Here is a 14,716-nt window from a genome sequence, read left to right as displayed (position 1 = left end):
TATCTCCTTGGAAAAACCACTGACCTGGAAAATACATCCAGGAGAGATAATTTAAAAATTATTGGACTACCTGAAAGCCAAGATCAAAAAAAGAGGCTAAATACCATCTTTCACGAAATTATCAAGGAGAACTGCCCTGATATTCTAGAGCCACAGGGCAAAATAAAAATTGAAAGAATCCATCGATCACCTCCTCAAATAGATCCCAAAAAGAAATCTCCTAGGAATATTGTCGCCAAATTCCAGAGCTCCCAGATCAAGGAGAAAATACTGCAAGCAGCCAGAAAGAAACAATTTGAGTATTGTGGAAACCCAATCAGAATAACCCAAGATCTGGCAGCTTCTACATTAAGAGATCGAAGGGCTTGGAATGCGATATTCCAGAGGTCAATGGAGCTAGGATTAAAACCTAGAATCACCTACCCAGCAAAACTGAGTATCATGTTCCAAGGCAAAATATGGATTTTCAATAAAATAGAGGACTTTCAAGCTTTCTCAGTGAAAAGACAAGAACTGAATAGAAAATTTGACTTTCAAACACAAGAATCAAGAGAAACATAAAAAGGTAATCAAGAAATGGAAATTGCAAGGGACTTACTAAAGTTGAACTGTTTTGTTTACATTCCTACATGGAAAGATGATGTTTATGATTCATGAGACCTCAGTATTAGGGTAGTTGAAGGGAATATGCATATATATATATATATATGTTTATGTATATATATATATAAGTGAATGTGTATGTATCTATGTATCTATGTGTATATGTATGCATGTGTATATATGTATATATATGTGTGTGTGTTTTTTTATATATATATATATATATATGTAAAAGAGAGAGAGCAGACACAGGGTGAGTCAAAGACGAAGGGAAGATATCTAAAAGAAGTACAATCAAATTAAAGGAAGAGAGAGCAACATACTGAGAGAGGGAGATAGGGAGAGATAGAATGGGGTGGATTATCTGCCATAAAGGTGGCAAGAGGAAGCAGTTCTGTGGGAGGAGGGGAGAGGGCAGGTGAGGGGGGAATGAGTGAACCTTGCTCTCATCAGATTTGGCCTGGGGAGGGAATACCATACATACTCAGTTGGGTATCTTACCCCACAGGAAAGAAGAGGGAGGAAGATAAAAAAAATAAGAGGGGGGCAGATAATGGAGGGGAGGGCAGATGGGGGTGGAGGTAATCAAAACAAACACTTTGGAAAGGGGACAGGGTTGAGGGAGAAAATTCAATAAAGCGGGATGGGTTGGGAAGGAGCAAAATGTAGTTAGCCTTTCACAACACGAGGATTGTGGAAGGGTTATACATAATGATACATGCATGGCCTAGGTTGAAGTGCTCGACTTCTTAGGGAGGGTGGGTGGGAAGGGAAGAGGGGAGAGAATTTGGAACTCAAAGTTTTAAAAACAGATGTTCAAAAACAAAAAAAAAGTTTTTGCATGCAACTAAAAAATAAGATGCACAGGCAATGGGGCGTAGTAATCTATCTTGCCCTACAAGAAAGGAAAGGAAAAGGGGATGAGAGGGGAGGGGGGTGATAGAGGGGAGGGCTGACTGGGGAACAGGGCAACCAGACTATATGCCATCTTGGAGTGGGGGGGAGGGTAGAAATGGGGAGAAAAGTTGTAATTCAAACTGTTGTGAAAATCAATGCTGAAAACCAAATATGTCAAATAAATAAATTTAAATAAAATAAAAAAAATAAATAAGCTAAGAAAGACATGGCTTAAATTCAGGGGGAAAAAAGCAGCCAAGTTTTCAGTGTTTGGATCCCCAGAGACTTATGTCATGCATCTCATACAGCATGATCCAATTTTTGATCACTTTGACATTATGCTAATGCAATAAATTATACCTTTTTTAAGTAATTTTAGCTATTTCTCAGATTAATCATCGCTTTTATTTTTGGTATGGGAACCAGAAACTATCAATTCATAAAACAATAGACTAATAAAACAAGTTGAGTTTCAATTGTGATTACCTTACTCTTAGAACAAGTTTGCCCAGTATTTTAGCTTACATAATTGAGATGTAGTTAATTATACTCTAAAGGAATGCGGGAGCTGAGTGATTAACTGCATGCATTATATTGACCTTTCCTGGTGTCACATCATCACCTAAGTGAATTTTCTTTAACTCTAGATGCTTTTTAACAGGGTATTTTTATTGTCACAAAGGTAACAAATAGCATTATGTTATTTTACAACAACATATGGTTAGAAAAATAAAACTAATCACCCTTTTTTTTCAAAATATCTACATCATTACATTTATACACATACATACAAACGTGCCTATTCAATTATATCCAAAATCATAAACTATTAATATATTAATTGCACTTTCTGGGTAGCTAAAGAAAAACAGATATTCTCAAGAGATTTTTTCCTCTTCTTAAGGGGAATTACAAACAAATTCAGTTTATAGAAACATCTAGGCTTTTCAAACATTTTTCTTAGACCTGCCCTCCAAAATAAATCACAGAATTTTAGGTCTTTGCCATCATGTCAAATTAATTATAATTTGCCTAAAGCAAAAAGGAAAAGCATGTCTGGGTTAAAGTCATTCTGTAATATAGAATTGCAATTCCCTTGCAAATAGTCATTGGGAGGAGCTGACATGTTAGTAAGAAATATCCTTACCCAGAGCTATTTGCCCTTTTGATTAAGGAAAATAATGATCTATCCTGAATCTGCAGAAGACAATGTTGATTTCATTCATTTTTACAATCGTTGTCTCACCTGCAAGCATTGAGAAAGTGTAACTAATTATTTTAAGGGTTATTAGATGTTTTATACAAGAGAGCCCATATCAGGAAGTAAATAAAAAGAGGATGTTTTCCCAGGACCTAAAAAAAAAAGTAGAAATAACCCCTGGGCCTAAAGAAAATTGAATCTATTCACAGGGAAATCATGTTTTTACGCCTTTTGGCTCACAGTTAAGATGGTCCACTGATGAAAAAGGGTGAATCTCTCTGATCAATAAATAAATAAACAAAAAAGCGAACAAACAAACAAACAAATGATAAATAAATAAAATTCTGGAGTTGTTATTGGCTAGACTAACCATACATACATACATACATATATATATATATATATATGTGTGTGTGTGTGTGTGTGTGTGTGTGTGTGTGTGTGTGTGTGTATATATTTTACTAAGATGTGAATGAATCTATTGAATGTTGGTCAGTCAATTGGAAGTTGACTACATGCAAAATTTGGCTTCCAAATTCTTATTAAAATAAAATGAGACCTTTTTTTTTTTCCAAAATGCAAAAACGGTGCCAAGTATTCAGCATTAGTAATACAAAATTTCTGTGGAAATCAATAAAATGCATGATATTAGGTCTGGGAAGACTGATTACTTGACTGGGGTTTTTCCACATGTTCACATTAAAAAAAAATCTCTATTTTATATGTGCAAACATTTTAGAAAAATGTGTTCAAACAATAAAATCATAGACATTTAAAAATGTTAGGAAGCCAGTGAATCTATAAAATGACTTGACTTATAAATAAAAGACTAAGTTAAATAGTAGCATAAAATACTTCAGAGGAACACAATTTCATTGTATTTAAGTTTGGCAAAAGGAAGGAGAATGAATGAGTCATATTTTCTGATAATGTAAAATTATTTAAAATTAAATAGACTATTATTCTAGAATATGGAAAAAATCATCAAGGAAGGGGAGCTTTAGACCTCTGATTTAATTAATTTTATTTAATTCAAGTGTAGAAACTTCCCTTCTAACTATACTTCAGTAACTTATTTCTAACAAAATCATAGAGAATGGAATGAGTTACAGAGAAGTTAAGTGACTTTTCCAAGATCACACAGCTATTGTGGGCCAGAGACAGTACCTAATTTTAGGTCTTCCTGACTCAAAGGTCAACTCTATTTACCAAGTGATACATCTTTCATGGGAAAGATTAAGGTGAATTTTCTCACGTTTCTTGAATCTCAAATATCTGAAAATCAGAGATATGAGGTTAAGAGATTGTTTGTATAATTGTTTTTATTTTTTCCCACTGAAAGTTAGGAATAAGAGATTCTTATTGTGTGGAAATGTTTTCCTTTGATACATGTTTCTCATTTTTAACTTACGTAAAAAGAAATCTGCTATCAATTTTTTTTATATTCCAAAAGAGAGTGTCTTATACAGAGTAACTTAAATGCTTTAATTTTCAAATCACATTTCCAGCTTTGTCTTGACAAATTTTAGAATGGATAGAAGTCTTCATGGGTTTTTATAGTCCTAAGATCAGAATATCAATTTAAACACAAAATAAACAGCTTTTGTTCTGAGCCATCTGTGATGCATTACTCTTTCTTGCTTTAGCAGACCTGTTGGAAATTTCTATATTCATAACAAACCTTTAACAGATCTCTCTAGTCCTCTTATTAACTGTGTTTGGGATTTTCTTTCATTTGGTCATTTTTGTGAGTGTATATCCCTATGTCTTTTCCATTTAAGGACATTCTTTCAACTTTCAAATAATCAAATTTCTTTTCAATCTCAAGTTGAATATTCTATGCTAGTGTTGAATTACTACCTTTAAACTATCATTTTTCCTTTTATTTCTAACAAGCAATATTCATACCCCATGATAGAATATCTGATTTTTTTAAAAAATGGAAATCAAATAAAGGATGGGGTCTTTTAATAAACCTCGAAAAGACAATATCAAGGTAGGAAAATAATTCTCTGAAGTGTTCTTAAAGTCTGAATCTTATAAAATCCTTATATAATACATTCCTACAATGAATAAGAATCCTGAATTGTTCAGAATTCCCCTAACTTATTTTATGATATTGTATCAGGAGGGCAGAGTTTATAATCTCGAAGAGGATCATAAACATGTCTGAAAGGTTCGGAATCGCCGGATATAAGAAACTCTCAAAGTAGAAGGCAGAAGAATCAAAACATTTATTTAGGCTCCACAGTAACCAACCCATGAACCAGAAGCCCCATTTTGATATGTTGATCAAAATCTTCCAGGCCCAATAAGTACGCCTTGAAAGAGTAACCAGGAGGCTACAGAGAAGCATGATTGCGTAAAGCAAAATCATGTTTCCCCCTCGATGGTAATAAGATTACCCACTGGCCTGAAGTCTTTGTTCAGCTTCCTCCCGTAGGTCAGCTCTGCTACTGGCAGCTCCTGCTTCAGCTGTGTCTGGTCTGTAACTCAAGCTGCAACTGAAACTGACGATGTAACTGTCGTAACTGCCTCTGCAACGGTCGTTGTAACTGTCGCTGGCTCCAACCGGAAAAGGAAGAGAGAACTCTTCAAGCTGTCCTCTCCCCTCTTATAGAGTTTGTGACATCATCAAGCTCCGCCCGAATGACCAGGGCTGATTGGTTCTTGAGTTGGCTCCTCCCCCTAGGGTAGACCAGGTTCTGGAGCTAACACCTCCCCTCAGCCAGCCCCATGACTCATCACACAGGAAGTTCTGGTCCTGCCCCAGAAGAGCAAGCCCCAGCGTCCAGGGAAGCTCAATGAGGTAAACTGAGTCATTCAAAGAAAATAAAGCCATTCTGGTTACAGATATGCATGTTACAATATTTTTATACCTGATTCCACATGAGCTATTAATATTCTGTTCAATGAAAAGTCATGTAAATTACTAAATGTTTTATGTATTAGCAGCTTCATGTACTAGGGAAATGAATGCATTTTGGGTATAGAGAAATCACTATGATTACACACCTGGACTGGGTAAAACCTGCCACATATTTAAAAGCTACTGTTAAATGTCGGATTGTCTAGGTCATGACAGTTCCAAAACAAGTAGGAGGCTAAGTTTATTCTTCCATGTGTGAATGTGTGCAAATGTCTTTTCATTTAAATGGAATTTCATAGACCTGCCAGGATGTAGGTACTGCATAAAATTTCCCAAATATCCATGGGATTCTTATATCAAGATGTAAGCATAGTAAGAAGAATAGATAATGAGAAGTATCACCTTTAGACTAAGTTCACTGCCCTGAACTTAAAAGCATGTTATCAAGTTGTCCAATATGAGATACATAATTTTTTTGTTAATAATCTTGATGCTTCTTAGCCATTTACAAAATAGTGTAAGTTCATAGTTATGTATTTGATTTTGAAATATTGAAGATTTCTCCATGAAAATGTAGAAATTATTTTTTTTTCAGTTACATATTGGCAACTAGTGGCTCAGATAGCTCTGCCTGGAGTTATAATCAGTCTCAGACATTTACTAGCTGTGTGACCTTGGGCAAGTCGCTTAACCTCCTATTTTTCTCAGTTCCCACAAATGAAACAGAGTTAAAATGAGAGATTAATAAGGAATATGAAAATATAATGTTCCAAGACAACCACTTTTAAAGGGTCAGAGGAGGATGAGGGATAATCATGTCAGTATCTAAGACCACTCCTCTCTTTTTACTCCTCTCTTATTATTAGGAGACACCCTGTTTTTCTGAGCTAAGGCCCAGCAAGAAACTGTGCCCTGAGCTCAGCATAACAACAGTCATTTGGGCTAACCCTCTTGGTGCAATTAAATCATAGATCTAATGATCCTTGAGCTTAGGCAAGGACCAACAGGCCCAGACATGACGCCATGCTATGAATGGACTTTTTGTCACTCGACAATCTTGCCTCACTATTCCTGTCATACCTCAACAGTATTGCTACATTTCACTGTTTTATTCATTGTCTAGCCACGAATATATAAATCAGAATTTAACACTAGTGCCCTGGGTTTCCTACTAGAGGAAATTCTGAAACTTATTTCCAAGTGCCTTCCCCCAGTGGAATAAAGAAAGCTTTTTGCTTATAACCTGTGCGCTTTTTGGTGTTCTGGGAGTTAATAGCAGTTACAAAACCTTGATGACTCTTTGTTCACTTGTTACCAGAGTTGACAATTAATCCCGACTACCTTTCAGAATTTTTGTAAAGATGAAATGAGATTTTTGTAAAGTATTTAGAATATTGTCTGTCATATAATAAGTGCTACATAAATCCTAGTAGGAGGAAGAGGAGGAAGAGGAGGAGGAGGAGTCATAGTCATAGTATCGTCTTTGTAGTAAGCAGCTAGGTGGTGTAGTAGCTAGAGTGCTTTGCCTGGAATTAGGAAGACCTGAATTCAAATTTTGCTTCAGACTCTGGCTTGTGACCCTGTACAAGGTACTTAACCTCATTTGCCTGTCTCTTTGTCTGTAAAATTAGCTAGAGAAGGAAATGGCATAGTAGCTCTGCCAAAAAAAAAGAAAGAAAGAAACAACCCATAACCCAAATGGGAACATGGAGAGTTAGACACAACTGAAATTACTGAACATCAAAAATTATTATTGTTGTTGTTATTGTTACTATTGTCAACAGTAGTAGTGACAAAGTGCAGACCCTGGGGAACCGCCCTCCCCCAGATTTCCTTGAACTTTCCCACCCGGCCAAGTCTCTGATGTTCCTGGGGGCATGAACCCATCCCAGTAATTCTTTTATTGAGGCCTATGCCCAAACCTCCAGTTCTTTGTTACATCTAACCTAGCCCAGCACTTTTTTGTCCAGATGGCCCCAGGCCCCTTCCCATCCTTAATTCCATCTAGATCCCTTCTCCTTGACTTGGCCCAGGTGCCTGGCATTCCTCTGGGGCACTAGGCCCTTCCAGGTCCTTCTCTGTTACCTCCTAGTCACCCCAGCCTACTGGCCACTCCCATCCGGGTCTTCCCACTAAATCTTTTTTTTTTTTTTGTATGAAAAGAGTCAGTCTCATCTACCCAGGGAGGACTTTAAAATCTCATCCACCTAATCAGTGTTCTAATAAACCTTGGCTTTGATCTAAAGAAAGCTTGGGTCAATTTCATTCAAGGCAGGAATTGTATCACTATTTCAGGGTCCCAGCACCAGTAGACCTCAACAGTAGGAGGAGGAGAAGGAGGAGGAGGAGGAGTATGAGTAGGAGTAGTAGTGCTAGTAGTAGGAGTAGTAGGAGTAGTAGTAGTAGTAGTAGTAGTAGTAGTAGTAGTAGTAGTAGCAGTAGGAGTAGCAGTCAAAAGGATATTCTAAATCCAGGTTTGTTTGTTTTTTTTAATCTATATTTACATGCAAGTGTTAGTAGGTTAAAAGAGCTGGAATAAGGAATTTCAGTTTTTGTTTTCTAAGATATAGCATCCTCATTGTTCTCTCGCTTAATTCTCCATACCCCTTTTCATATCTCCTATGTTAATTCTTCTGTTGAAGTTTAGGGGTTTAGGGGTGCTTGGGACCCCAAAATACCCACGCCGGGTCCTGCCAAGTGAATTAGACCCAAGCCTTCTTACAGCCAAGAAAAACAAAGTTTATTAAAGATTTGCCATATTGGGTAGACTCTTAAAGAGCCTGAGCATTTGTACCACTAATGCCAGGAGGATAGATTGAATCTTAGCTAAACTGAATCAGAGCCCCTTCATGGAGGCAAGATGAGACTTATTTACAAAATAGACTGTGGAAGAGATTGAAGGGTGGTCAAGTAGTCTGGAGTTACTAGAGGAGGAATCTAAGGAGGATCTTGATGGGACTGGGGTGACCACAGGTCAGGCACCAAGAACCAAGAGAAAGGGATTTTGATAAGATCAAGGGTGGGAATAGCCAGAGGCAATCCAGAGGAAACAGAGATTTGGGCCTAGTAATAATCAGAGGCTTATGGCCTCCAGAGAAAGCCAGATCAAGTGGGAAGATTCTAGGTGGGTTCAAGGGGATTCCCAGAGACTGTACCCCATCACTTCAACCTGCTGTCACTCCTTAAAGGTGGGTGTCTAGCTTTAATTTCCTATTCCTTATCAATCTCTCCTTTGAGATCCGTTTTATTGCTCCATTTGTAATTTTACTGCAGATTATTACCAAAATTGGGGCTAGGTGATTGGTATTTTTACTAGAGTAATGAATTTGGAAGGAGCTCACCACATCTCTGAACTCCATCAGTAAAATAGATTCTAGATAATTGGAATTAGATTAGATAATTGGATTAGTAAATAACTGGACAGAATAATTACATAAACTAGGAACCACTGAGATAACAGATTTTGTTGATAATTCTCTTAGTTCCCCCTAAATTAGGTCTGAGATCATGCTTCTTACCTAAACCTGCTTATGGTACATACCACAAGTGTAAAAAATTCCTACGTAAGAATCTCTACCACTTGCTCCAGCTTCTCCTCATAACTCTTAATCTACCTCTTATACTGCTAAAGTTCAATATGCAAAAAAGGAAAAGCATAAGTGAAATCATTATCTTTCTCTGAAACCTGTTTCTCCCACTAAGTCCTCCATTTCCATGAAAGAGGAGACTAACCTAAAGTAATATTAATAAAGGTGGGACTTTTTTACTGTTTATTCTTTTAGCAGTTATTTAATCAAGTGCCCTTGATGAGTCCAGCCTTTGTTTCTTTGATTAAATTAGGAGTCTGTAATGACCTCCTTGCCTCAAGGGAAAGCCTGGTTTGCATGGGTTTGAGTCCCAGGTTTGTGGCACATTTAGGTCTTGTGAGTGAGTTGCATATGTGACTCTCCTTTGACCCTGAACAAGATTTATAAACCCAGAAGTTGGAGTTCTACCTTGGAGCTCTCAGCCACTGGAAGAGTGGCTCATGACTTTGGGTCAGCTGTTGTTAAGAGCTTCCCAGTTTGTCAATGCAGATGTTGATGCTTTCTTGGTAACTATGAACTGTATTTGGTCTGTTTATAATATATGTTTGTAATTTGTCTGTATTTGCTCTGTAGTTCAAGTTTTTGGCTTTTCCTCCTGAGTTGACTGAGTAATATTTGTATATTGGATTAAAGTAAGATTGTTAACCCCCTAACATTACTTTCCTTAGTAAAGCAGATCAAAAGAACATGTGCGGTCAGCTCTTGTTGGGTTTGTGTTGGTCTTTCACCCCCACAACAGCTGCTAGCCAAATTGTTGCTATACCTACCAATCTTTCAAACTTAACATTTTGGATTTACCTTTCACTCTTTCCTCTCCCTTATCAATATCTAGTAATATAATACTTATATCTTAAGCATAAACATATTTTGCCTCTAATCCTTCTTCCCCACTCACACTGAATACCCCTCCTTAAATTTCTTGTAGAACTTCGTGTGAATGACCATTTATTACATTCTAAGTTACAGTATTACAAATAACATATATGTCTAATAAAATCCTGTAATATTAATATCTCATTATGAAGAGGGTATGTGTCATTTAATTTTGTAATATCCAGTGCCTTACCTTTCTTTGTGCATATATGCATTGTGTATTTATGTACATACATATGCATATATATGTGTATATATATATATATACATATACATACATACATACATATACAACACATACCTAAATATGTGTGTATGTGTGTGTGTTATGGCAAACACAGATGAATAAGAACGACTGAAGCTTCTCTGGTCCCCATTCCCAGACCAATGAACTGCCTGGGGTTCACCAGACATTGTCACTTCCAGCTATTTTGTCTATTTCCAAAATTCTCCCATCCAGAGATTCCCAAATACTCTTTTTGGACTTTTACTTGTTATGTAAAACAACTTACCTTTTTGAAGCTGTGAGATACATAGCTCCTCCCACCTACAGCCTAGCCATTCTCTTAGTCTTAATACCCTACATAAGCCATGTTCCCAGCCCCCTCCTTAAGTACCCCAGCACTTGATGTGCAGCACCCAGTGCTGCAACTCACTTGCCCTAAAGACCTCAATTTTGTTGTATTTACTATTTTCATTTAAAATTCATGGTGACAATTATATACAAATACATTTATTTATTCAAGGCTTTTTTTTGGTTGGAGAGTGGTAATGAGTCAATCAATAAGCATTTTTAAACGTCTACCTTTTGTTTAGTTGTTTCATTCACGTCTGATTCATCCTGACTGCAGTCAATGAAAATGGGCAGAGTCAGAAGATGGAGAACCTTGTCTGGGGAGCAGAAAGGGAACTAATCTCATTTGATTGTAGAGCATATGAAAAAGAGTAAAGGGTGAAAAGGCTGAAAAGGTAGAAATTTACATTATGGAGACTTGAAAAACCAAGCCAAGGAATCTATATTTGTTCAAGATGATAATAAGGAGCCAATTGAATACACACACACACACACACACACACACAAATTGAATAAATTCCAAATTTATTCAGTGTGTGTGTGTGTGTGTGTGTGTGTGTGAGAGAGAGAGAGAGAGAGAGAGAGAGAGAGAGAGAGAGAGAGAGAGAGAGAGAAGTTTAGAAAGATCACTTTAACTTGAATGGCAGATAGAAGTGGGGAGAGACTTGAGGCATAGAGAAAAAAAACATATAGCTCTTGAAAGAGTAAATAATGCATGACTGCATCAGAGTACTGGTAGTACTAGAGGAGAGAGTGGGACTTGTATGAGAAATATTTTAAAAGTAATATAGACAAGACTTGGGAACAGATTGGATATGGTGATGGGGTGAAAGAATGCGGTATCAAGAATGGCACCCAGGTTGCAAACCAGGATGAGTAGATGGATGATGTCAACAGTAATATGGAAGCTTGAAAGAGGGAATAATTTGAGGAAAAGATGTCTTAACTTTTGCACCTGTAGAATGTAAGATGTCTACAGGAAATCAGTCCAAATTGTCCCATTGGCAAGTCAAGAGGAGAGACTGGTGGTCAGGAGAGGACTCACAGCTAGATACATAGATCTGAGTATCGCCTGCATAAAATTGATAATTGTATCCATGGTAACTGATGAGATTACAAAACAATATCATACTAAGGGAGAAGAAAAGAGGTTCAGGACAGAGCCTTGTGCGACTACAAATATTAGCAGGCATATCCTGGATTAAGAACTAGTGAAGGAGATGGAGCCTGAACTGTCCCAAATTCCCTTCTGAATAACTTAAAATAATGCCTCAAAATGAATTCTGGAGTGGTGAGAAAGAGCTATACATTGGCAGAAGGGGGAAAGAAGGTGGTAAATTATCTCACATAAAAAAGGCACAAAAGAGCTTTTATAGTAAAAATTAATATGGATGTGTATGTGTGTGTATGTGTTGGGGGGGGGGTCTTAAAACATACCCTCAATAGAACTGGCCTCAGTTGGTTGTAGAAAATCTATCTTACCAAAGACTGAAGTGGGAAGGGAAGGAGAAAAGATAAGGGTGGGGGCTGGTAGAAAGGAAGGTGGATTGGGAGAGGTGATGGTCAAAAGCAAAATACTTTTGAGGAGGAACAGGGTGAAAGGAAAGAAAGAAGGAAAAGTAGGGGGGAAATAGGATAGAAGGAAATATACTGTTAGGAATCGTTACTATGAAATACCTTTACAGCATGTGTCTCTGATAAAGGCCTCATTTCTCAAAAATATAGGAATGAAGTTCTCAAGGAGTTATTTTTTCCTGTGAGAAAGGTTGATTTTCTATAAAAAAAGGATGATTATCTAGTTGGAATAAATGAATTAACCAACTTAGTTCCCACCCCCCACCCTTTTGAAGGATGAATGAAACATGATGTGTGTGCAGGCCACAGAGCGGCCTCCAGTAGCCAGGAAAAGAATGAAGATTTGTGAGAATATAGGAGTGATAGACATCAGAAGACTGAATGAAATAAGCTAACTAATGAATATAGGAAGATAATTATTTCATTGATATGGGAAACATCTGTAACAACAAACTGGCTAGCAGTTGCTGTTAGGGTATAAGACCCAACAAGACCAGCAACAAGAGCTGCCAGCACTATTTCTTTGATCTGCTTTACTAAGGAAAGAAACTTTAAGGGGTTAACAATCTCACTTTAATCACACATACAAATATAACTCACTTATTTCTGCAGGAAAAGCCAGCATCCTGAACTTCAGAACAAATACAAATAGAAATTACACACTTCAACAGACAGAACTTATCTGATTAAAATCACAATTCATAGTCACCAGCAAAGCATCAACATCTGGATTTACAAGCCAGGGGCTCTTAACAATGGTTGCCCAGAGTCTCTTCAAGTCACAAGCCACTCTTCCAGTGAGAGACAGCCCTAAGGAAAAATGCTAACCTCAGAGTTTGTATACTCAGTTCAGGTTCAAAGGGCATTACAACATGCCACTCAAACCCATGTGACCTCAAAGCTTCTGGCTTCACAAACATGTGACTCAAACCCATGTAACTAAGCTTTCCCTTGATGCAAGGAGGTCATCAAAGACTCCTGATTTAATCAAAGAAACAAAGACTCTTCATGGACACTTGATTAAATAAGTGCTCCAAAAGAGAAAACAGTAAAGAAGCCCCACCTTAATTACTAATGTGATATCCAATGAGGAAACTTCCTCTACCAATCCAGTCAATTCCATTTTACAACTACTAGGCATAGTCATCACTGAGAATATAAGTTACCTTCTAAGGCAAACACAGCCAGGATATGTTAGAGGTGGGAACTGAACCATGGTCATATTAACTCCAAGGCTAGTTTTATATACTCAATGCCATCTTACTTCTCAATGCCAATATTCATGTTCCTCTAGTTTAATGACTATGCCAAGATATAATGGTGTGTCTCAAAAAAAATTAAATAAACATTTCCTTCCATTTAGAGAAAAAAATATGTTATTTTCTTTTTATAAAAGTGTGATAATTGCTGAGATAATTTTATGTTATTATGTAATTTATGTCTTTAATGCAATTAATAATTCCTTAATATTTGAAAAGCCAAGCAGATGTTACTGAGGAAAAAAATTAAAAAGTGTAACAACAATGTTGCTAGCAGCTGTTGTGGAGGTGAAAGACCAACAACAAAAGCACATAGAAGGGCCGCTAGCACAGGTTCTTTGATCTGCTTTTCTAAGGAAAGTAACTTAAAGGGGTTTAATGATCTTACTTTAATTAAACATACAAATACCATTTACTTAGTTCAGGGGGAAAAGCAGCACCCTAAACTTCAGAGCAAATACAAACAAACAACAGATCAACAGACAGGCATTTATCTGTCTGGCCAAATCACAATACATTACCAGAGAGAAGCACCAACATCTGGGTTCTCAAAGCAGGAGTGGTGGGGAAGCTGCTCCAATGGCTACCCAGAGTCTTGATACCAATACTCTTTCAATGAGTGTGCCCCCAAAGGCAAAATACTAACCTCTGAGTTTATATACACGTCTTCAGGGTCAAAGGGTGTCATAACCGTTTGACTCAAATCTAACTTCTCTTGATGTAAGCAGGTCATCAAAGACTCCCAATCCAATCAAAGATCCCTTAGTGCTGAGAAGCACTCGAAAACAAAGTCAACAAAAAGTCCAATTTCCTTGCCATTAAGTTTGAAAAGCAAAACTCATCAAAGGTACTTGATTACCTCAGCATTCTAAAAGATGAAACAGTAAAAAATGTCCCACCCTAATTATCATAACACATGGAGAGAATATTTCACAGCTAATCCCACCTACTGGGTAGAAGACCAGGATGTGACCTTCTTCTACTTGAGGTAGAGAAAACTCAAACTTCCAACCTCCTCAGAAAAGAAACCTGTCTGCCTGCCTGCCTGAGAATATTAGCTTGTGTGGATTTCTCTCTCCAGCTAAGGTCTCATTTGTATGTTGTTCCATTTTTCTCCAAAACTATAAAGCTTAAAAATATAGATTATGATTAAAATTAAGAAAATGTTCTCTGTCCTCAGGCAACATGTTGAATGCCAAGCTGGGACATGGACCTCCAACCAGTTGAATTTGCTGTAATTAATTATCCGCAAGTTTCTCCCCAACTCCCAACGTCCAT

The sequence above is a fragment of the Trichosurus vulpecula genome, chromosome 1 (genome assembly GCF_011100635.1).
Source record: "Trichosurus vulpecula isolate mTriVul1 chromosome 1, mTriVul1.pri, whole genome shotgun sequence".
Taxonomy (NCBI): domain Eukaryota; kingdom Metazoa; phylum Chordata; class Mammalia; order Diprotodontia; family Phalangeridae; genus Trichosurus; species Trichosurus vulpecula.
Note: the sequence above shows the minus strand (reverse complement) of the source record.